The following is a 24,963-nucleotide window of genomic DNA, read 5'->3' as shown; positions in this document are numbered from 1 at the left end:
GTAGTCACTTGTGTTTAATTTGAGTGAGCAAAATTTATATGGATTTTAATGATTACACGATGTTATACACAATTTCATTTACATCCCCATATTGTTACAACTGTAATTTTGCCATTTAACAGTAATATACACTGAACTAAATTTCTCCACTTAGGAGCAATGTTGTTATTTTTATGGCTTTAATAACACATCTCCATCTCACAGGTGTAATGTTTATTCCTAAAGTGCTGCTGCAGTCGGTGAACGAGCTGTGATGCAGCCTGCAAGGCACCGCTGGCTGACGCTGTAGCCTGAGGTTGTCTGGTAAATAACAACTGCCTAAGAGAAGTGCAGCACCCAGGAAGACATCACAAACTCTGCTAACAGATGGTCTGAGCTGCATTTTGCAGAACTAAATTGCCGTGATTTGACTCCCAAATCTCTTTGTGCTGGTGTTGTATTTACTGTATTTCCCTCCTATTTTCAGGAGGGAGTTCCCATGGCAGACTGGGTGTCTGAGCCTCAGACACTGAAGGGGAGACCCGCTGGCAGCTCAGCTGCACCACATTTCCTGAAGGAACGTGATGACAAGTTGCTTTACAGACCACATGCCACATCAGAACTAGATTATTTTTCACTGAGAAGTGGAAGTAGCAAAGGCTGGTGCCATAAAATTGTGTCTTCTACTTGCTTTGCATCTCACCCTTAAAGAAGCTCAGATCAGCCTCATATTTCTGATAACAAAGGGAAAGGAAAACTAGCCTGAATTGCTGGATTGTCAATAGCTGTCTCACACAGACAGAGCATAAAAATGGCTGAAAAGTGCATTTGTTTGATGATCCATTTTGGGCTGATGCTGCTTCTTGATCAATGTATAAAGTAGCACATGACATATGTGACATCTCTGCCAAGGCATGAGGGTGATAGTTGGACTGACTGTGAGGAAGGCCAGCACCACTTCTGTGTCTATTTTATAGAAGGAATAAAAAATATAAAAACTAAATTCAAAACAAAAAGGAAAATAAAAATTTAAAAAAAAAAGGATGGAGATGAATTAAACAGCATCAAAGGTCTACTAGGGATGAGATCACAGATTTCTTACTGTGATGTTATTTGCATCCATGCAAAAGGTTTAAGTGGTAAAAAAATTTCTTTATAAACATATTTATGGGGGAAGTTTCCACTCCTTGTGGCATTATATGGTGGCTATATAATGAAGGTATAATCAACATAGGCTGAAGTGTGTTATGAAGAAAGGAATTAGACAGACACACAGAGCAGATTGTGGAGGACACCTGGGAAAGATGCAGGTGAGCTAGGAAGGCTGGACCCTCTCTAGTTCTGAGAGGAAAAGAGGAGTTCCTATGTCTTGCAAACACTCTTTGATGTATTTGTGATGCAGGTCTTGGCTGCGCCCTCGAGCTACACTGAAGATTAATTGGGTAGGTAGAAAATGTCTGCCTGGTGCCACCTGCCACAGTCACAGGGTTCTTATTAAGTGGATGGAGGATATATTGGCTGGAGTGAGCACATTCTGTCATGAAAGCTCCAAAAGTTGGCTCAGATGTTGCAAGACAGACTATCTGCCTGGAGCTACAAGTTGTGCCATTCTCTGTCAAGCTCCTCATTACAAAAGCTTGATGAAGGATAGGTTGCCCTCCACGTAACTTTGGCAGTGGCGTTGCCAGTGTGATAATGTTTCCATTGCCCTTAGATGCAAGACACGATTTCCAGGTTCTTTGGGAGCAGCATCTTCTGCTGTTTCTAGCAGGCTTTGGAGTCTAGCCAGCATCAGAGTCTCCTGTAAGCCCTCACTGTAAGCCCTCTAGAGCCCCTCAATTTACTACCTACTTGTCACCCTAATGCCATCTCAGTGTGCCTATTCTTGACTACTGCACTAGTGCTCCTATGAGCAGTGTGAGACAGAGCACCTCTCAGTGGTTTTACTTCCTTGTTTTCCTAAAGGGCATAACCAGTTTTTTTTGTAAGCACAGTCTGGCTTCCTCCTCTTTGAAAATCTTCAGACCAAGCCTGCATCCCGTTTTTCTTCTCTATGTAGTTTTGCACTTACAGAAGTGTTAGGCCTACAACATTTTCAAAACATTGTTCAATATATTATTCATATAAGCCCAGGGCTGATGCTCGTCCACACACCCATCTTTGAGGTTAAGCTCTGTGAACTGCATTTTTATATGCAGAGAACAGCTCTGGTCATAATGCCAAGTGCAATAACAATTACAAAAGGAGGAAAAATGTTACTCTCCAATTATCCCCTAAGTACTGCAAAGCAAGGGCAGTGTTTGGATGGAGCCAAAAGTGAGATCTAAACCTCATAAGTGGGGATAGGATGCAGCTGTCAGTCTTGCACCAAATATATCTTAGATTTGTATACATAAGAATGCAATCATTTTTAGTTACCTGTTTTATTTTGCTCTGAAGAGAAATGAAGCCATCTGGTCTCGCTTCGGAGGTGACAACCAAAAACTGCTGGTAGGGACAGCTATCAGCTCAGTGGTGAAAACACTCTTTTCTCCCAGGATAACAAATGACAGGATGTGAGGAAATGGCCTCAAATTGCACCAGGGGAGATTTAGATTTGATATGAGGGAAGAAATCTTCACTGAAAGGGTGATCAAGCACTGGAACAGGCTGCCCAGGGAAGTGGTGATATCACCATTCCTGTAAGGCTCCAAAAAAAAGGTAAATGTGGCACTTGGGGATGTGATTAAGTGGCAAACACAGGCATGCTGGCTTAACAAGGGAGATGGATTAACATGAGAGCAATGCAACTGCAGCACCCAGTGGGGGAGGCAGGGATGCGTGTCCTGGGCAGAGTTGTGGTGAGGCAGGAAGGTGCCAGCCCCTTCACAGCCCCTGGAGAGGAGGACATGGGGTGGAGTACCTGATGGCAGTGTATGGACATGGGCAGGCAGGAGCCAGAGGACAGGAACGCTGCTGCTCCCTGCCCCGGTGCTTTTCCTCAGGCACTGGGTATTGCATTTCACATCTCCATGTTTCAGTTCATTACAAACCTTTTGTTTGTGATCTTTTCAGAGCAGGACTGTCTCCTAATACATGTTTTCCAGTGACTTGCACTGTGAAGCCCTGATCTTGCTTGAGGCCTCTAGTCATGACTTTAATACAAATGATAAATCATCATCATAAAACAGGACTGCACAAATCCATAACTCCTGGCATAACTCAGGGATGAAGTGGCAGCAGCTCACAGACATGTGACAAGGGTCAGGGAGACCACGAAGGGCCAGAAGAAGTAAATGCTCAGAGAAAAGAGGAGGTGCTGAATGGCTTTGAAATATTTCTAGTATGTGTCAGTGTTATACCTGTGTCAGTTCAAAGCTGATTTCCTTCATCCACGTCACCTCCTTACAGTGACATGGCCAGGAAAAGGACTGAGCCACACATCACAGGCACTCACCAAGGTGCAGCTGCATGAAAATGTGCACACACAGTTGATGGGTGCTTTCCATCCTCAGGCTGTTCTGAGAGCACCAAGCTGGCAACCAGGATTCAGCAAAACCATTTTTTTTTTGTCCTTTTAGTGATGCCTAGAGACATTTACTCATGTCTCCTCTCTTTTTATCCATCTGTCCCATAAAGGAAAGCTATGTGGGTACGTCATACAGGGGATTTTGATAGTTCTGGAGACTATCACCTGTGTGTCAGCTCAGACTTACACAAGGATCATTGGCCAGGGAACTGCTTTCCCAGGCAGTCTCTGGGCCCATGGCTAAATTCCCTGACAGATCCCATCCCATGCTTGAATCTGTACAAGTCAACAACATGCTTTGCAAAAGCTGTCATCACTCTCTAGGGTTACACATTTTTTCAGTGTCCCCTAACCTGTAGAGGCAAGGAATTTGGGAGACCCAGAGCATAACAGGAAAGATTTGCTGCAGGAATGTGAGGAGATGATGGTGAAAAACCCAAAAGTTCTGTCCATTCATAGCAAATCAAATAAGCACAGAAATATCTTTAAGCCATTTTATCTGGCAAGAAGCCATGCTGTATTTTCAGCCAAAGTGTGATGCTTGGAGAAAATGTAGCTTCAATGAGCTGAATAACAGGTGAAAAAGAAGCATGAAGGGAGAATCAAGGTGTATTTATGGAAAAATATTTTGTCCTTGATGAACTGAAGGATTTATGCTATTCCTTCCTGTAGCTTCACTACTTCCAGGCAACAATTCCTAGTCTTCCTCCTTATTCCTGAGATTAGAACTTTCAAAATATTTTTAAGTTTTTCAAAATAAATGTAGTCTTTAGAGTCTTCCCTGCTGTAGGCTGCTGAAGGCAACACTGTCTGTCACATTGGTTTAATGGCTTACACAATCAGGAAAAATCCATCTTGTTCCCAGTTATGACTGCATTGTAAGGAACTTCTCTAATGATTCCTGTTTGCCAGATGACATTGTTTGTAGACAGACAATTACAATACAAAGAGATTTTTTTTTTTTTCCCAGAATTTATCATTGTTAAATTTTACATTTGGTATTGAGTACTCTAAATGAAAGCAGGTTCATTATTCAATATTGCCAAAATCACGCATGCTATTGCAAGAAAGAAATCAATCCCAGATTCAGGTCCTGGTGTATCGGCAACACTAGAACAACTGCTCTCACTCCATCTTTGTGGAGTAAATTTCCATGATTAGGATGAGAATTGGCCAAATAGCTTTGGCACAGATGACACAGTAAATCAGATGAACACAGAGAATTAAAACAATGGAGCAGGAAGGAGAAAAGCAGGAAGGGCTGAGGAGTGACATCAAATAAAGAGATGTGAAACGGATGTACTTGAACCTGAGCAAGGATATGTTTTGGGATAAATGAAACAGACAACAGCACATGAGACAATTTTCCCTGGAGAGCTACCCAGAAGTGTTTTAAAGAAGAACTTGAAATCAGAGAATATGCCATAGTGAGTATGATAACACAGGAATTAGGCACTGAGAGAGTCCACCACAGAAAGTGATCAGAGGAAAAAAAGGAGAAAAAGTGTTCAAGAAATTGTAAGTCCAGTCAGAAAGTAGAAGCTTTGAGAATGTACAGGAACCAGACTTGGGAAAGCTGGACACTACGTGACAGAAAATAAGCACAATAGTCTTCATAAAAAAAAGTAATTAAGTAATTTGGATTGCACTTCAGGATGATGTAAATGGGCTACTGACTTAGCATTTGAGGCACTGCCATTAAAACATTTTTGGACATTTTTGTCCTTCATTTTACTGCTGTGACAATGCAGCAACACATGAAGCACCACCACAAAGATGCTCTCTCTGGCTTCCAAAGCTTTTATCTTGCTCTGTGAAAATCAGATACTCACAATGTTAGGCCAGCCTTCCATCCTCATTGTAAAATTCAGGCATCTTCTGAACTACCTTGTTTAAATCCATACAAGACACAGCTTTTCGCATCCTGGTTTCAGGAGATCAAAGTGTCATCCTCTTATCCTCCTCATGAACACAAACTTGTGGTCTCCCTGTTCTGAGCTCATCTTTTTTATCAAAACTTACAGTTATGAGACTGACTATTCTTTACTTTTCCCAGTTAATGATAGACTAACACCTGCCTCTCTGGATTCCTTTTCCTTATATTTAAAGTTAACATAGTAAATTTTAAACAAACCTTTTATATATTTATATTATTTATATAATTAAAATATTTAAATACTGTTAAATTTTAACTTTTAACTTAGCTAACACAGTAACAATCTTCAAAATAACATCTTCAAAACCTACTTCTTTAGTACCCTGCAACTCATGCTCATCTGATCATGGTTAAGTGAATGTGCACTTTCATTCTTCCTTCTACTTTTCATTTCTACTACTTCTACCTGTTGATTTTGTTTGGGATTTTTTTTTGTTTGGTTGGTTTTTTTTGTTTGTTGTTGTTGTCATCTTATCTCCCCAACCCTTAAGTGAGTTTTGAGCGAAGCGGGGCTGTGAAGCTATCTGTCTGTCCAGTCACTATGCTGCAAAGTCCTCCTGCCATAGAAAGCCTTCACTATGGGCTAGGCTAGGAACTATTTGCTCTCATTACCATCATCTCCAGGAAGGCTGGGAGACATCTGTTGAATGTGTGCAATAGGCCTGACTTCCATTTACCCTTTGTCTTTCCAGCTGTAGAGACCCACCCTGATGTCTCATTAACAAAGTAAAAATAATGACACGGTTTTGTTTTCCCACCTCCAGGCAGCTGCAGAAACTTTCCTAACCAACTGTAAGCCAAATCTCTTGTCCCTGGAGTTCTAATGCTTGAGAAACCCACTAAGCAGTCTTAGTTTGCAGTTTGATTCACTTGTGTTCCGTGCCTTTCAGCTGGCCTCATCGGGGACCAGCAGCAGAGGGTGATGATATGTTGTGGAGGAGATGATACAGACTGAACTCACGGCAAAGGAATGCAAAGGAGAGAATGTCAGAGGAACAAACTAGATACTAGGTCATTTCATTCCTCAGTTCTATAAACTGATATTTTAAATGACGACTATCATGACTTGCCCTCCCTTTTGTGGATCCCAGTATTTCTCTTTCTTTACTGCAATGGCCTACAAGACTTGAGCTCTTCGAAGCCTCCAAGAAAAGAAGTATTTTCTTGTCTATCTTGGCTTTATAAGTTGTAGATAGTGACAGGCCTCCTTAACTAAGTCAGCCACAGACACCTCAAGTGCAGAAAAGATGTGGGATTTACAAATGGGTGCTGCTCTACCAGGAGAACCAGATACATGGTCCCTAGCATTTTTACATGCTTTCTAAGCCCTGACAAATTTACAGAGACTTTCCCATAGTTATTTGCCCCTATAGTGTCTCTTGGAGAAAAGACATGGAGCTGGCCAGAGCACAGAGAATAATACTCCCCTAGGTCACAGAAAGATTTCTTGAGGCTGCCTCCAGCAGACAACCTCATGGAAAAAGAAGGAGAGGGATAGGGAGTTAATCACTCCCACTTACACTAGGGCTGCATCCTCACTAGCAGGTGTGGCCTTATTTCCATCATTTTCTTGGCAGTTTGGAGGTTTATCATCAGATAGGATTGCTAGCCAGATCAAGGGTGGGTGTCACAGCTCAGGAAGCACAGCATGAGGAGTTCCTCATCCCTGCTCCTGCTGAGATTGGGGCAGAGTCTCCCTAAACTGTCATACGCACAAGGACATGACCTTAAAATAACAAATTTTTGAACATTTTTGAGGAACAGAGATTGCTGACAGAGAATTTGAGGTAATCTAAATCTTAGGGGAGGACAAAAATTCTGTGAAGCTAGGTTCAATAAGGCTTTAGTTTGACCATATCTTTAACCTGGGGGTTGATTAAAAGAAGAGACATTTCAGTGACTAATTTCTACGGGGTTTGAAATATAACAGGTTATTAAACACACAACCCAACAGCTGCAGAATCTGGCAGAGACATTGTTCTCCCTAAGCATTTTGTAATAGAGTATTTCAGATGATTGAATAGCTAATAAAGTCAGAGTCTTTGCTAAGTAGATGGATACCAGCAATATTGCAAAAGTAATTATAGATTTCTATCAAAAAATTCTTGACTCAAAATATTTATTCTCAGACTGAAGCTAATACACAGATCTCAGTAACAGAAAAACTATTTTAGCCGCTATTTAAAAGGTTTCCAATTTGCTCTACCATCATGGATTCCAATTACAACCAATTTCAAGGTGTAAGTTTTCAGATTGAGTATTCCTTTTTTCAAGGTAAATCCTCACCAGTTGTCACATAAAACTATTTTTCCCATTACTCATGTTCTTATGCTTTTTGGCAACACAGGGAGGCTTATTTTCTCCTTCTCAGGCATTAGGCAGTTGTGATATCTGTACCTCTTTAAAGTTACAAAGTGGTAAGAAAGGATCAGAGGAGCAAAAAACAATGTTAGGGATGCTTGCAAAAAAATCACAGAAGAGTCCCTCATACACAAAATTATTCACAAGCTTCTTTGTTGCGATTTTAGCTTTTTTTTTTTTTTTATTGATCTTTCAGATCTTTTACTCATTCTCCGAGAGGGCCACTAGAAAACCAGGGTATGTCTTAAAATCTTGCATATTCAGCTATGCCAGATAATTCACATGCTGCAGAAAAAAAGTTCTTTATATCTGTAACTTATCCCATTATCACAGAGGAGCATGCAGCAGAGCTTGTACTCACACTCGAGCTAGTTTATCTCTAATTCTGATTATTTTTGCCTGGTTTATAAAAACGTAATGGATACTCATTTCTATTTAGTTGAGCCAACACACATCATAGAGCACTGCCCATGTTTGCTTTGCTTTGCATTTCTTAGTGTCACCTCCTTTGCAGGCTTTATTAACCCCATGCCCTGCCTCAAAACACTCCCTTTTCCTCTTTGAAACCCCATATTGGAGACTCATTGCTGTTGTAAAAACTGTGAGAAATGAGATGGCAATGGCTCAAGTGCAGAACAATCAAAAATATTTTAAATATATACAAAGAAAAGCTTTAAATATATGCAAAAGAAAATATATATAGAAAGAAAAGATTTCTCAGAGAAAGCATTTCGAAGAAGCAGAGTTTCTGGGCACATGTGTGTGGCACTTGGGCTGGAGGAAGAGCACTGGAGACCAGTCTGCTCCCACTGTGAATGGGGCTGCCTCTCCCACCTGTGGCTCCAGCATCACCATCCCTGGGAAAAGGACAGCCCCTGCTCATCTATAAAATGCAGCAAGGACATGACAGTGACTACAGCAGCGTGAGCAGCTTAACCTGCTCAGATGCTGCTGAGCAATGCCCACAGAGATTTCATATCCGCACATAGTAAAACACACATCAAGGTGCTGGATTTGAACTCTAACCTCTAGGAAGACCTGCTAGGATCAAAGAGAGCTCCTGGTGGGCTCTGACATGCTGATGAGCTGCAAAAATATCAAAACCATAAGCAGGACTGTCTTTACCTTCCCTTACACACGGGAAGATCAGTCTCACACGCTAACTGTAAATAAAGGATGCCAGCAGTGTGCATGGTCAGAGAGGGTTGTTGCACCAAGGATGCAGGAACAGGGTGCATTACAAATCACTGAAAGATGTACAGTTTGTTGCAGACTGGTGCAAGTACTTGTGTGTGCAGGATCCAACAGGTTTTGAGGGCTACTACAGTGCATTATTAAAAAACATATCTAAATATGGTTTCCAGATAAATTGAGAATTAGGTCCAAGCCAAAAATTTGTATCAAAATCCCAATTTATATGACAAAGTTCAATAAGACATGTTTGTTTTGGTGTTTGTTTTTTTTTTTTTAATTACTAGCTATAGAAAGAGATGATAGCTGCTAAGTGTTTGCTTAAATTTTCAAGGCACTTTCCCTTAATGCTATGCTTGTATCTAGGGATTTCTATCCTTTTCTAGCAAAATTTGAGCCTAATAAGAAGTATTCTAACCCCCATTTATTGCAGTGGCCATCAGATAGCTAGATCTTTTATTTCTATTGTCAGTTGCAACAAGAAATTGGCGACAAAAATGACTATTGTGGCTGTAACTGCAGTGTTATTTATAAACAGCTAGATGCAGAAGAAATGCAATTTAAATTTCATTGTGAGCAATATTCAGTTCTAGAGCTCTTTAATGTACAAATCATAGCTGCTTAAATTGTAGTCATTACTCTCATACTACAATACTCTTTGTCATAACAAAGGGAAATCACTTTTCTGTCAATTACTTCTGCAAGATTAGTTAATTTGCACTTGCAAAGGATTTGGAGCAGCATCTCAGTTCCATGGAGATGTTTCTCAAAAGCATTTGGCAATTAAAGTTTGGGGAAATAGAAGTCACCTTCAAAATGTAAAGGAAAGGACAGTGCATGCATCCCAAGGTGTCATATGCCAATGAAGAGCAGAAATGACGAGCAGATCTATCACAAACTGCCAACCTCAGTGCTGCAGAAACCTGTACTGAGGACCTACAAGAGGAATGCTCCTCTGTTTCAGTTCTAAGCAGCCACTGAAATGACTGGCAGCACCTGAAATCACTGCCATGACTAGAGGTGAGCTGTGCAATTATCTCTATAAAACATCCTTCTCTTTGGCACCCCCATCTGCTGCTATCTGTGTGTTTGCTTAATCCATGTCAGATTGGAGAAAGCAAAAACATGAAGAGGAATGTTATTTTTACTTACTTGCTTGGAAATTCTGTGTGAGCTTTAGCATGTCTGGCTTGGATACCCACCTAAGGCATCACAGCTCCCGACCCTAGCAGCATAATTTAAGGTGTTGAAGTTTTAATGCCTGAATTCCTTGGAGGGGCGATGGAGGAACTGTGTGCATCATAGCCTGTGACACAACACAATGCTCTTCCACCAGTCTTGAAAAACTGTTTCAGGAAGGTTCCCCCTTCTGTTTCCTCCACACGTGGGTGTGGCACTTAGGGGCATGGTTTAGTGGTGGGTGTGACATTGCTAGTTTAAGGCTGGACTCAATGACCTTAGAGACCTTTTCCATACTTTTCCATTAATTCTATAATTCTGTTAATGAGTTCTGGGGCATCACCTGAGATCCTTCTTGCTAAGATCAAAGGTATTGTGGGCAGGAGGTGTGGCTGTGCCTTCTGCAGGCTGTGAGATGCTCTGAGTGGTGAGGGTGCTGGCTGTAGGCCTGGCACGACATGGTACTGTTGCTCCCTAGCCTGCAGGGATTAACACTCACATCAAGTGAGCAAACAGGATCCAACAGAGACAGCAAATCTTCTCTTCCCTCCATGAAAATAGTTGAAAGGCCTTTGGAAATTGGTGCATTCAAGAGAGGCTTCAGATTTAGCATGAAAAGTGGGTGGGGTTTTATACCTTACCTCTTCCCTGCAGCCAGGCAGAGTTGCTTAAATCACCTCAAAGCTGAGGTCACAGGTATTTTTTTTGTAAGTGGAGCAGAATAAGTGGAGTGCAGACACACCATGTAGCTGTACTGTCATGCACTGCGTGCAGCTGGCACAGCACAGCTTCACCTCTAGGTATTATTGCAATTAAAATGATGAAATAGCAACAGCACAGGCATCCTCAACAATGATGTCTGTGTTTAGGCACGTTAGACTATGCTGATACTGATATCCTGATGCTATATTGGCATCACAGCTCTCATGGAGTTTTGCAATGTTTAAATCCTAACCCCTACCAAATTCCAACAAATACAGTCACAATCCTCCTTCCTGATACTTCTCTCTTGATACAACAAGGGGCAGAGCATCCTTATCTTTCCTCCCCAGCCTGAGCTGCCTGCAGGTGCTGTTGCCGTGCTTTGGTGCAGAACATTTCAAAGGCAGAAATAACACAGGAGGGAGTTCTCAGCAGAGTTTACAGAATGTTTCAGGGCACCTTAATCATATGTTATTTCTGTTCCTATTAGGTTAATGAATTTGCAGCACTGCTCAGCCCAAAAATAGACTCTGCTCCAGTCATCCATAAAAACTTTAGAAAGTGTTTAAAAATCATGGGTGTTTATGTTGCCTTTAATTATTTTCCATTTCAGTTGCCTGGATTTTCTTTTGAGACACATGTTCTTGGTTTACATCAAGGCTATGATCCTACCTTGCACAAAAGATAAATCCACATTTGTTTCTAAGAATTAAAATTAGGTGGAGCTAAATTCTGCAGGATAATAAAGATATGAAGACATAAGCACAAGTATAAGTATCTAAAGGTGTAAAGATGTATACCAGGGTATAAAGATACAGACTGCAATTTTCAAAGTTTCAGCTTGAGACAATGACAGACAATATCCTAAATTGCTTTCATTTTTTTTTTCCTTTGGCTAAATTCCAAAATAATAGAGTCAGTCCCTCTTGTTTTTTCACAACCAGTCATTAAATGCCCCCTCTTTAAAATATACTTAGCTTACCTATTTATGTCACTGCAATAACATGCCAGGGAAAGAGGTCTTAGCTCATTTTTCACAGAGGAACAGAGAGAAACCACATAAATTTCTGGTTCTATATGATAAGAAAACTATTGAAAAAGGTGGGTTTTTTATGATGTCTAGATATGCCACTCAGACTCCTGTAATTTCAGGACATAATGCAGTGGCACTAAAGCATCTGGGGTTTGAAAGTTGAAAAAGCCAGTTGTGGCTGTAAAGGTTTTGGGAACAACAGTGTTTGGGATCCCTCTAATTTTTTTGGATAGACCCAGAGAGCTGTGGTCTGGGTTGCTCATGGTGCACCTCCCTCCAGCCCTCCACATTCCTATTACATGTGTGATCCCAAAAGCTGCCCCTACCATTGACATATGAATACAGTTGGTTATGTTTGGCTTTTTTTTTTCCTGAGAACATAAAACCAGCAATTTAATTAAGGTAATTTAATTTGTCTTCAAAACAATGCATAATGCATTAATTAAAGTAACTTAATTTGTCTTCAAAACAGAGTATTATTCATTTACCCTAAGGCATGAGACACATAGCACAAAGGGCAAAAAACATCAGAGGTACATGATTCTTACTCATACCTTCATCTTTCCACTTGACAGCTTTTGTGCTTTCTCATTTTCAGCTTCAAGGAGCATTTGTGTTGTATTAGCACCAGTCTGTTTTTACAGTGCTTTCCTTTGCCCTTAACTCCCTTCCTATCACACATTGCTTCTGGACAGCTTCTCTCAGGTGACTCAAAGGCCCCAGTTTTGCAAAGCTTTGTGAGAGTATAGTGTGAGAGCATAGTGTGATACTTCTCTGTCCTGAAAAAACAGAGATATTAGCAGTGTTGTGACCAAGGTGTTATCTTTTAGGTCCACAGTCCTCCTTGACTTTGTTGACTCTTTGGCTTGTGCTCAGCATCTCTTCATCTGCTTGATCATTTTCATTACCCCTGTTGACTAACTGCACAACAAATATCTTCATCTCACAAATGCATATGTGGAAGCAGAATATTAATTGAAAAAAAAAAAATCAGGCACATTTTTCTAGTTTCCTAGTAGAACTACTTGTTCCAAAATAACAGCCTTTGATGCATACCTATTATCAGCAAAAAAAATGCTACATAATACTAAATAGTTATAAAAGGTAAGGTTTTATATAACTTCTAAGTTCTGATAATTAAAAAAAAAATAATAAAAAATTTTGTAATTAGGCTGCATACATCCTATGAGTATACATCATATAAGTTATTCAAGGTAAACCTTGTGCCCATACAGATAGAATTTGTTAAGTTTATTTTATTAATAGAGTTCTGTTGTTGAGAATGTGCCCACATAGCACAAAAATATCCGATATGTAATGATAAAAAGTACTTCAAAAGAAACTATTTTAGCTACAGTTCAGCTGAGTCTTAGCTTAATCTAATGCCCACTTCAGTGGTAGATATGAACACACTTCACTCTAGGAACTTGGGAAACTCCAGTGAAGAACAGGCCTGTTGGCTTCATTGTTGTGTTTATTTCTTGGTGATACTGAATGTTTAGAGACTTGTGTGTTCCTGGAAGTTCTCACAGCAGGTAGCATTTGTAAGGAATCTGAACATACCATGTTCTTCTTTGCCCTTCAGAGTAACTAGGAAACCAGCCTCACCACAGAGGCCTCTCTCCCCTTCAGACCTTTTTTCATAGCTTTGGCATTTCTAACTAGCTGAGATGAATTGCTATTGGTAAAGATATCACAGAATTCAGTTCTTTAGCTGCAGCAAGAAAAGTATAAACTGAATGTTTCTCACCAGCAATATCAGTCAGAGCTGGCTCTCCCATTTGAAACAAGGCCAGCTAATGCCTCTGGGATGGATCTCAGGAGATAGGACAGAGCCGGCAGAGAGTCACACAAAACCTCTCCTCTCTGTAGTGCAGGATCTCTGGACTGTCCTAGTGTGCAGAACAGGGAAATCAAAACGGTTGCAAGGAAACCCCACCTATAATACAAAATAGCCCCATTAGTCTCTCCACGACAAAGACCTGGGAGTTATTTTGCTGGGTAGGTGGCCATGGGAACAGTGTGGTTATCATCACACAACAGAGACGGAAACCAGAACTTTCTCCAGGAATGGGGAAGCAGCCTCCAGGAATATCACAGGGAGCAGCAATTTCACAGCGAGAAGCAAGCTTCCTAAGATAGCATCACCAGTACAGAACACCACAAACATAAAAATTATCTAGGGAATCCTAAAATCGTTCTGAGCAGGAGGAAAGAAAATAAAGACTAACACATACATTTGCTTTCTTGAGATAGTTGTCAAAGGTTAGGCAGGGTGTGAAGGCATGTAGCTGGATTTAGCTTCAACCTTGCATAGACTGGAGACACAAAGCTGAAGTTTGGGGAATAAAAGTGAGATTGCTTTATTTAATCTTTGCTTTTGGAAGAAGCTGGAGGTGAGAGCACAACTGAAAGCTGGCAGGACCATCCTTCTGCTAGAACCATACACAACTGCAGTAACTCTTCAATCATCTCCTCATCCAGCCTGGCAGGGATGGCAGCTGCCCATATTGAACCACATTTCAACTCTGGTCACACTGGAATGAATCCAGGATCATGTAATTGACTTCAATGAAGTTATTCTCTATTCATGCTTGCTAGCTGAGAATCTGGCCCATTATATCTAGGCAGCAATATCTAATAGAGAAAATACTGCCAAATTAAGGGAACAAGAAGAACAAAACTATGTGACATGAAGAAGAAACATTTTACATTATAAGGATTATAGAGGCCCTTTAGTTTAAGGACTTTATCACCATTGAAAGGACAGCTGGCTGAAATGCATTTCTATATATGCCTAGATTTTCTTTAAAGCCTCATTTGCTGTTTAGAAAGTGAAAAGAAAATGTATTGATTTTAACATTATTGAAATAAAAATGCTGCAGTTTGTTCAACACAGAACACTAATTCATTATACATCTATGAGCAGGACTCTTCCATTTAGAATTTCCTCTACATTAATTAAGAAGGCCTCTCTGCCCAAAATATATTGAAAATATATTTTCTCTGTGGGACCACTTTTCTATCAGTGCCAAATTCAATTTTGGGAAAAACACCGTGTTTTGCTCTGCTGGATAAACCCAGGTTGTCCCTGCTGTAGTGACCAACAAAAGATAGAGAAAAGGAATCAAGGTAAGGGAAATTTATCATCACTGATAAATCACTTATTTCCAATAAATTCAGATTAATTCTCGGCAGGGCTTGATGATACAGTATATCTGACTTTAGAGAAGCCAGTGGTGTAACAGAAACTCTGCAACCAATGTTATAAGAGTAGCAAAAAGTTACAGGTTTACTCCAGCAGTTCATTTGTTTAAGAAATACTGACATTTACTTTTTAGCAGGCAATGGACTGAATTGCCTCACCGCCTGTTGTACTAAGCTGGTATCATCCCATGCCATGTGCTCTGACTAATGCAGCAGAAATGCACTTGTATGCCCACACCTCATCTGGATGCTGTTTGTGTTGTTGCATGATCTGGAGGCACCCAGAAGGAAAATGAGTGGTGATGGACCCACCAGGGATGGGGTTTCTGCTATACCCACTTAGCAGTAGCATGCCACTTACCCACAATTTTCACTTAACCTTTGGATTTCACCTGGACTCACCAGAATATAGATTTATAAACTGATACAACACCAAGAAAGAGAAACGTGAAGAAGAGAAGAGAAATATGGCTGCTTACTAAGGAAAATGTATGTTAAATTGAGAAATGTGTTGGTTTGTTTTGGGTAGCTAGAAAGGGCTGTGGAACAATCCAGATAGGATTTAAGACAATTAAAAAAAAAAAATTTAGAGCACATATCTCAGCTTGCACTAACATCAAAGTGATGTTTTCTTGATTATTAAAAGTTGTAGCATGTAACTCTTTTCACACAAGATTGTATATAAAATAACACCCTAGGATGACAGGGGTCCTGTTAGACCATCATGGAAAATTCCCATGTGGAAGTGAAAATATCACAAGCCTGGAGTGGCAAACTGCCTGCTCAGGTTTGGACTTCTGATCTGGGTATCAACCCCTAGAGCTCTCCCACAGAAATTAATTTCATTATTCCTCTTCAAGAAAGAGCAGATTATTAATGTTTCAGCTACAGAAATTATCCCCCTGTGCTAGTGCAATGTATCTGTTAGAATTAGTTCTGTAAATCTGCATAATAATGGACAATATTCTCTTAAACTAATTTCCTGCAATCATCATTAATTGGCCAGCTTTCTAACACCTGGTACCAACATATTTTTCATCCAGCAAGTGCAGTGCCACACAATGGTAACAGCAGGTTTTTACCTAATCCCTCTGCATACACAAGCAAACATCAAATGTGCCTGTAACAAAGACACACAGACCAGCCTGACATTTGCTGATAACTCCCAGGAGATTCTCCCTCAGTTCACCTAGTCCTGCTCAAACAGATTTGCCAGTGGAAAAGATGATTTGAAATAATTTCAAACTAGATTAATTGCACTCACTTGAAAAGAATATCCTTCTCTTCTTCAGTGTGCACATATATTAGTCCAGCTGTAAGTGCAGCTAACACTTTGCAAAGTTTTCCAAAGCAATAATTATTTAATCTTAGGACAATTCACAATAGCTTGCTTAATAACGAAGTTATGCAAATAGATATGCTTCATGCAAAGTTGTACACACACATACATGCACACATAAAATAAAATTTAAAAAAAAATTAAAAGTAGGCATTTAAAACTGTTTTTAAATTCCACTCACAGTTTCAAAGTTCAAGCATAAAACTTCTTGCCTTGCATCTGTAGCTCCAAGCTGTCTGTAAAGATAACACAGTCCATCAGATATCCTGGTTTTGTTTCCTTGCATAAAAATATCATCTGTGACAGGCACAGGAGCTGACTTCCAGGACCAGCCCCTTCGGCGGAGCACACCAATCGGGAAACCCGGGAGCACATGTGGAATGCTGCTTGCCTGCCCGCCGGTCACGGCCACGGGCAGCATCTGCTCTGCGGGACACGGCGGCTGCCAGATGAGCTCGGGTGTCACCGAAACACCGCGCTGGAGGTGCCACGGCCCCGGCGGTGCCCGGGTGTCCGCAGCCCGGCCCGGCCCGGCCCGGCCCGGCCACGGGAGGCTCTCACACAGAGCACCTCCGTGCCGCTGCTCCTGCTGCCCTAGGGACACCAGAGCCTGAGGCCAGGCGTTGTGCATAGCCCTTCCGGCATTATTCTTTAATGTTTTAATACAAATAATCTCATTTGCCATTATATTTAATGCCTCTTCACTTTTTCTTTTAGTTGCTATTCTAACCCCATTTAGAGTTTTATATTCCAAACCTTATCCCTGGAAAACCATGCCTGTGGAAAAGTCCAGGGCATTGAAAGCTGGTAGCGCTCCTAACCCTTTGGGTCAGCCTCACCTGGGATTTCCTCCCTTTCCGCAGGGCTGTCTGACCACAGGCTCCCCGCTCCTCCTGCCTCTGCCACGGCCGCCCGGTTGTTCCGTGCAAGCTCCCCACACAGCTCTGCTCTGTGCCTGTCAGCCAGAGAGGTCATTTTCTCCTTGCATCTGTTTAACTGGGTGACACGTAAATGCACACCGCTTAGGAATGGTATGGGGGGCACAGACGCCCCGCCGCCCTGCTCCCCGCTCCCAGCCCTCGCCCAGAAGCGGGCCGAGGGCGCTGCGTGCCTGGTCTCTGGGGAGCGCAGCCGGAACGCAGCGCTCCAAGCCAAAGCCCAGACCGTACACAGGCGAGCATGATGAACTAACATCTGTAGGTCTGCTTTCACTCCTGGAAGGGCAAGTCACAACACGCTGGGAAGGGAAACCAGTAAACACACAATGCAAAAGCCGTGCCTTTTCCAGCTGAAGTAAGAGACCTAAAGGCCTTCCCCTCCTCACACCTCTCATAACCTCAGTGCTGGCTTTAACTCAGAGTAGCAGCTTTACTTGATCAGATAACCTGACTTTTGCATCCAGGGTGCAGGTTAGAGAGGACGGGCTGTAATAAATACTGCTGTCTCTAGTCTGAATAACTAGCTGGTTTAATTAATTTTTCTTCTAATTTCTAGTTTAGTAGATTAGTAATTCACTAAAGGGACATTTTACAATGTTTTCCAATGGTGGATTAACCAGGCTTGTTAAAAACCTAGACAAAGCTCCATTTTCCACCCTCAGAAGCCACTGGTTTCTCAGAGGAAAAATTCCCACAGAATGTCACTGAGACAGGACGGACTTCGGTCAGTGAAATAAGTTCCCGCCGGATTCAGGGTGGAATTTCCCATTTCCAGAGGCTAAGGTCAGCACACCCCAAGCAGGAAATAACTCTCCCTTAGCAAGAGCCAAGAACCTTGGTGGAAGTGCTTTCTTTCATCGGCCGCCGGTGGGGCGGGGAGGGGCCAGGAGGGACCGTCTTTGGCGTGCGGAAGGTCTTTTGCAAATCTGCAACAAGGAGCAAGTTCGTTACCATTTTCCAGCGGGAACGTTTTGTTCAGAGGTTTCCGAGCTGGGGGCAGCTGGGGCAAGGCAGGCCGGAGGTTTTCCTGTCTGATCCTGGTTCCGCACCCAGGGGTGGTTCTGCAGAGGGGTAGAGTTAGGTCAGCCTGCCTGGCTCTACCTAGGGCTGGGACAAACCTTCAGCCTCTTTTGCTGCTGAAGATGCGCTGTCTGGCAGCACTTCGGAGGGAGAGGCAGAGAACAAAAATGTTGAGTCTTGTAAAACGGGTATTTCCACTGTGTCTGAGACCTTGCTGGGGTGATGCAAGGGAACCTGACCAGAAACCTTCCTGTACAGCCAGGGCAGAGGTTGTTCAGAGGCTCACTGGCTTCCCACAAGCTTTTAAAGGGTCTTGCTCCATTTCTCATTTTTTGGTCCTACCTGAGGTCAAACCTCCCAAGGAGACAGTTTTGCCACACCCAGACCCAGGCCCACATGGCAGTGACAAGTGTCACCGTGAATCTGCACTGGCACATGGGAGCCCTGCACACAGTGGCACTGCCTGAGCCCTCTGCCTGTGGGTACCTGCTGTGGCTGCAGAGGGGTTGGCACAGGTGGCCCAAATTTGCATTGAGCCTGGCAAACTCAGCCTGATAGATGGTGTTTAATGTGCAGCCAAGCCAGGTTTTGAAAGCTAAGCATGTGCACACATAAATGGCTGAGATTTAACAAGTCACCTTACCATGGCAGTGAGAGATGGACAGTCCTGACATCTCTCTCAGCCTATTTACTTGTTAGCACTTTCTTCCCTGCAGGACAGGTGTGCCATCTATTAATTCCCAGCTATATTGCATCTCAGTGAATTGTCCTTTTCCTTTATTCTCAGCATATATTTTTTTCTTCTCCTTTTAGTCCTGATTATGTCTGACAATGTCCAACCAAATTTCTATCCTCAGTATTTACAGCTTGCAAATATTCATTGGTTTATTACATTGCCTCTGAACCACTACTTCACCAAGGTCTGTGTATATTTCCCCTCATGAATCCATTCCTCCAGACCCCCAGTTTTTTGCTGTTCTTTCCTGTAGAGTTTGCAGGCTTTGTTTGGTTTTAAAAGACAGTGGAGGGAAGTTTAATTCTCTTTTCTTTAAAGAAGGGCGATAGCTGGATGAGATTAAACACATGCTAAGGAGAGTTTCAGGAAAACTTGCATTTGAGATGGCCAGTTCTAAACTTCATACTTGTTCCCTCTTATTTGCCACATTTGTTTGGATCACTAGCATTTTATGCAGCACCCCCTTTTGTCAAACACACAAATACATATTTCACTGTCCGGGGTAAATGCATTGACTTCATGAAGCCCCCTGGACAGACGCATCTGTGGGCAAACATCTGTTTGACTGCAGTCTCAGGATGGGACCTTCAGTGATACCTAGGAATCCAACCTGCACCATTGCCAATAAGGTGGGGTTTTCTGCAGCCAAAATGCAGAACCAGGAGGAGCTTCAGCCCTGCCTGAAATATCGATCACAGGTGGCTGCTGGGTCAATGGTCACTGAGAAGGTCACACTGGTACCTGTCTCTGTCTCTGTATCTCCCCTCCATTACCCCAAGGCTGAAGTGCAAACAGGCATCTGAGTAAAGAGAAATCTGTTGCAACACAGTGTGAGTACAACAAGTGTCTCCAACCTTTGTCACCAGATGCTGTCTGGTTTCCTTTGGCACAAATTGTACTTTACACTGCTAAGGATCTCACTGGAATCTCACTATCCTTACTAAGATTTAGTGGGAGCTGAAGGAGAAAAAATAATCTCAAGAGATTTTAAGTGAGGTTTGATTATTCATGGGAGCAGCAGGGGAATGGTAAAATTCTCCTGGATTTGTTGTGAGCTTCTGGCATTGCACCAGACTGCTGTTTTCCAACCACTCTCTTTTTCTGGATGCTCTTAAATCCAGACTGCAACTTTAGATAAGTGAAATTATGCATAGATGATGAAGAATCAGAGGACAATTCAGGGCTGCCCTCCATCTGGTTTATTTTGAGTACTTAAAGGAATTTTGACTCCTTACAGATCCTGGGAAAAAAGTTAACTCCCTCCACCACGGGCTATTCCCTGTCGACTCTGTCTGCAATGCAGCAACCAGAGAGAACAAGGTCTGTAATTTTAGTTTAGGTATATTTGGGCTTATTTTTACTCACACAAGCTACAGCAAGCTGTAGCAGGGCTACAGATGCCATTTCAGCTGCAGTGTTTCCATTAAGGCTGATTGGTAAATCAACTCAAAAGCAAACAAAAGCAATGTAAAAATGGACAAGATAAAGGAAAATAAATAAGTGTTTAACAACAATATCTACTTGTCTTTGCAATAGTTTTCATGGTCTTGTGGTTTAGGCCTGTTTTATAGTCCTTTTAATTTCATGAAATGTATGGCATGCTGTCAGTGTTTTTTTAGCTATTGAAATAACTCATAAGCAATGTTTTATCAAAAATCTCATAGCAAGGATTTTAAAATAATACCTGAATTGAATTAAATCCTATAATGTTGCCCTAGAATGATTTCTTAAGAATGTGGAAATGGGAAAAAAAAAATTCCTATCTAAAATTCTTCATAACTTACACCAAGAAAAGGGAAGAATGCCTTCCAGCTGGTCTGATTAACAGCTAGTTAACATCCCTAGATGATTTTAGTTAGCAGCTAGAAGTATCACCCAGGTCAGAAATTAATTTAAAAAAATAAATATAATTAGCTGCTGAACTGCATTTCCCTCTCAGAAAGGTCAAAATTGTGGTTTAAAAGACTTTTTTTCCAGTAAAGCTAGCAGTTTTCAGCTTTATAAAATGAGCACTTTGAGGATGAATCCAAATATTCTAGACTGAACTTCTGAGGGAAAATGTTTCTATGAATCAGCTCAACCAGCTCCCCTCAACAATAGAGCACTTGTAACTGCGATAGCAGTGTCCACTTTTCATTAATATGCAGCTATCAGTGTGGTGAGTCACATTATAAAGCATTTAACAACTGTTCTCATAAATATCATACACCATCTGGTAACTGAATCAAAAGGCTACATGCCAGTTTTACTTTGGGATAGAAAGGTCTGTTTTAAATTTGCACCCATAGTCTCCAAAAATTAGTATAGAGATAGGTCATCCCACCCAATTCTCCAAAAGTACAACTGAGAATGAAAATAAAATTTCAGTGGGATATTTTGACATTGTACTGTTTGTTCTCATTGCAAGTCAGAATTACAGGACTTGAAATTTTCATTATTCATGTCAAAAGACACCAATCTTTTTTTTTCTTTTTTTAATATTCTTAGGGAAGATGTCTAAGATGTCTACATTAAGTTTCATACAAAATTACATTGAAATGAAGTGTTCTGACATGCCCAAAATACAAAGAAATTTTGTTCTGAATTTGCTGGAGTGACATAAAATACTTTGCTTCATAGCAATTCAGTTTGAGATTTCCACTTGGTGACAACATCACCTCATCTCTCAGGAATGCTGGCTCCTACCATCATCCCATCACTCAGGCTGGACACTGATTAGGTCACACAAGAAGGCCTGGAAGTCCCCTGATGCAGCTCACTCAGTGACAAAGCATGGGAGACTTAACAAGAGGAAGCTTTGGCCATTATCACTGCATTGGCAAACACTGCACAGTTGGAATTCAATTTCTACTCAGACTGCTGAGGTTTATTGTCCTGACATAGAAGTTAAGGGCATTTTGGTCAGAAAGGGCTTGAATGCTTATAAGATGTATTAATTAGTCTGATGAAATGTACTTGTCAGAATACACTTCTGCCCTGTTACCCATACATTTTTCGGTTTCCATTTCTCAGAAATAAACCAATTATTATCTAACCCCTTTCACTGAAGCTGCCTCCAGTCAATTATAGAGTATGAACTTAAACTGGCTGCACTCCAGAGGTTATAGTGGGAGGGAAGGAACTGTGGAGGTGATAGAGGGACTGAACGTGACTCGAATATCCCATGGGGAGCTGGAGGTGAAGATATATTATAGTGCATGGGCCCAAAGGAGCAGATATGCAAGAGGTAAGCAGGAACAAATCAATATATAGAGTATAAAAATAAAATCCTACCAAATTATGTATATCTCCTTTTCTCAAGTGAATGTTAGAAAAAAACTATATAGAAGTCTCCCTGAGCACAGTTTCAGAACAAGGGATACAAACTCCCAGGGGAGGGAAACCTGCTATGTGCAACTTACTGTCCTGCTCTGCGGTAACTGTGCCCCTCAAAGATCAAGTGTTGCCTTCTAAATGCAAACAGAAAACTCTACCTTCTAAATGTCCCTGTTTCTCCACCCCCACCCTGTCAGCTGGCTACAGCACTATCCCATTTCTGAACACCAGGTTCACAAGGTACTTCACAGACATGTCTAAAAGCCTTCCACACTGCCCATACAGAAATTTTGGCCCTCAGAGCCTGGCACCATCAGCTTTGACCAGTCTTGCAAAGCACTGGCAAAAGTTTTAGAAAGGAATACTGAAGTATTGAAAACTCTCAATGAATTCTGCATAGAAATACAAAATTGAAACAACTTCCCTCCAATTGTGACCAACGGTCCATTGCTGGTGATAAGATCTTTCTGTAAGTATAAAACTGCAGGCAGCAGCACTCTTGTGTATTTATTTATTGCACTGTTTTTGATGGTTGTGCCCTTCTGATTCACTAAAGCAGCTATCTACATTCTGGCTTATTTGAGACTGGTGGCTATAGCAGTAAGAATTCATACGATGTCTAAGAGATCATCATGTGCAACTATGAGCAAGAAGGACAGCCCTTTCATTCTCATAATTTTTACACAGTTTAAAGCTCTCAGATATGGAAGTGGGAGAAGATTCAGAAAAGTAAGATACACTGTTTCTTCCCAGTCTAATCATAATACTTATATTGAAACCAGAGGTGAGAGAAAGTGGCTGGCATGAGATATACCAAAACAGGGCCCTAAACTGTGTGGGGTGCATATTTCAGCACCTCTGGAGGGCTCATACCATTACTCTTTATATGCTATGATATACTGTTATTCATTATTCCATTTAGTGTCGTTTTCTTGCTTCTTAGAGCACCAACTTCTTTATCTAGCATAAACTTTCTGGAAATTATTTGTATTTAAAGAAATCACTTGAACCAATTTGATTTATGAAGTTGTGTTTCCATTAATCTCCTCCTTGATCATCTCTGTCTTAAGGCAAATGATTCACAGCAGGTGAGACAGTTCCCTGTCATACCTCCACACACCAGTTTCGGCACAACAGAGCAGCTCTGACCCTTCAAACTCCCACCTAAACTTTCCCAGGGATAGACTTTTGGCTTGGTGCTCAGGTTTCTTAACTCACAGAGGAAGAGTAGAGCTGTGGTCTGGAGTTTCATCACTGAGTCCTGGGTTGCAGCCTCCCTGAGAAGCAAGGCCTCCAGCCACATATCTTTGTTCTTAGAGCTGAACTTCTAATGCTGTCAGAATCAAACAGAATTCAGAGTTCTCGAATCTGTGTGTAGCATTAAGATCTCCTTGTTCTACAAGTATATTAAAAATACTGAATGTGTCATATCAGGCTCAGTCTCACCACCAATGTGCATATTGTGAGAAACTCATGTCCTTACCTTGCTCTGGGCAGAGCTGAACTACTTCTGCCTTTGATCCAAGCAATAGAAGGGAAAGTGGATGCCTTAGGAGCATGCCAGCCATAGGTTCATGTATTATGCTTGCCAAGATTGTATGGTTTTCTGCTTTTGGAACAAAATTGTGGCATGCTTTTCTCTTTTTGGCAAGTCGACGCATCTTGGCAATGGCACATTTCAGGCTTGTGTGTGCTTGAACATTCATGGAAAATGTACTGTTCCAACACCCCACATGACTCCAGCACAAATAATAATCCTATTTTTTTTTCTCCATAGGAGCATTCTCAGGAACATATCATAAGCTCACAGAAATGCTGGTTGTGAGGGACCTCTGGGGTTCATCCTTCAGCTCAATTGTCAGCACTTGGTCAGGTCAGTCATGATTTTTCTAATTGAGTCTTCAAGACTCATTCCAAGGATAAAGATTCCACCACCACTCTCATTAGGCTCTCAAACTATTTCCCAAACTCTATCCTGAACCTCTCAGAACACAGTCTGTGGCCATTGCCTCTTCTGCAACTGGGCATCTTCCACTTCCAAGAAATCCTTGATTCTGTAGTATTTTTATGGGTATCCATTGGCATAGCTGTGGGCTGCTATTTCATTACCTCCTGGTGTCTTTTTCACCCTAGACACCTCAGCACCTCCTTCATGTAACAGTCTTTAGGCCCAAAGCTGGATACTGTTCCAGATGGGCCAGTGCCAAGCAGAGGGGGTAGTAACAGTTCTGGCTTTGGTCCCAGCAATGGAGCTGAGGAAGCAGTCTTCTTCCTCTGCAATGGAAGCCCAGGCTGGATCATATTTAGCCTGGCACCTGGGTCCTTAAGTTCTTTTCAGTTAACAGGGCCAGGCTGACTCAGCCACTAGTTTCCAGTCTCTTCTGGTGCAGGGGTTATCCTGCCATACACAGGGCTTTACCCTTTTCCTTGCTGAAGGGAAAGTGGAATGACCTCTCAAGGTTCTCAAGATGTTGAACTGAAGCACAGGATACCAGTTTTTTTACTTCACCTCTAACTAG

General features: G+C 41.6%; 1 protein-coding gene across 8 annotated transcripts in view; it reads right to left on the bottom strand.

The window, feature by feature from the left end:
• Positions 1-17,439, bottom strand: part of STARD13 (StAR related lipid transfer domain containing 13) — a 285,778-nt gene extending 268,339 nt beyond the window's left edge. The window contains exons 1-3 of one of the 8 annotated variants that reach the window (XM_085579263.1): positions 17,275-17,439; positions 16,617-16,671; positions 13,640-13,828 (exon numbers count right to left, since the gene is read on the bottom strand). The gene's annotated coding sequence lies outside the window, so the exon portion shown is untranslated. Of the gene's footprint in view, positions 1-13,639; positions 13,829-16,616; positions 16,835-17,274 lie in introns of those variants that run through there. The other 7 variants (XM_085579267.1, XM_085579273.1, XM_085579248.1 and 4 more) reach the window with 7 other exon arrangements.
• Between the last annotated feature and the right edge of the window lie 7,524 nt (positions 17,440-24,963).

This window comes from Lonchura striata, chromosome 1 (assembly GCF_050655825.1).
Source record: "Lonchura striata isolate lonStrDom1 chromosome 1, ASM5065582v1, whole genome shotgun sequence".
NCBI lineage: Eukaryota > Metazoa > Chordata > Aves > Passeriformes > Estrildidae > Lonchura > Lonchura striata.
The sequence above is the reverse complement of the archived record's forward strand: the minus strand, read 5'-3'. Positions and strand labels throughout refer to the sequence as shown.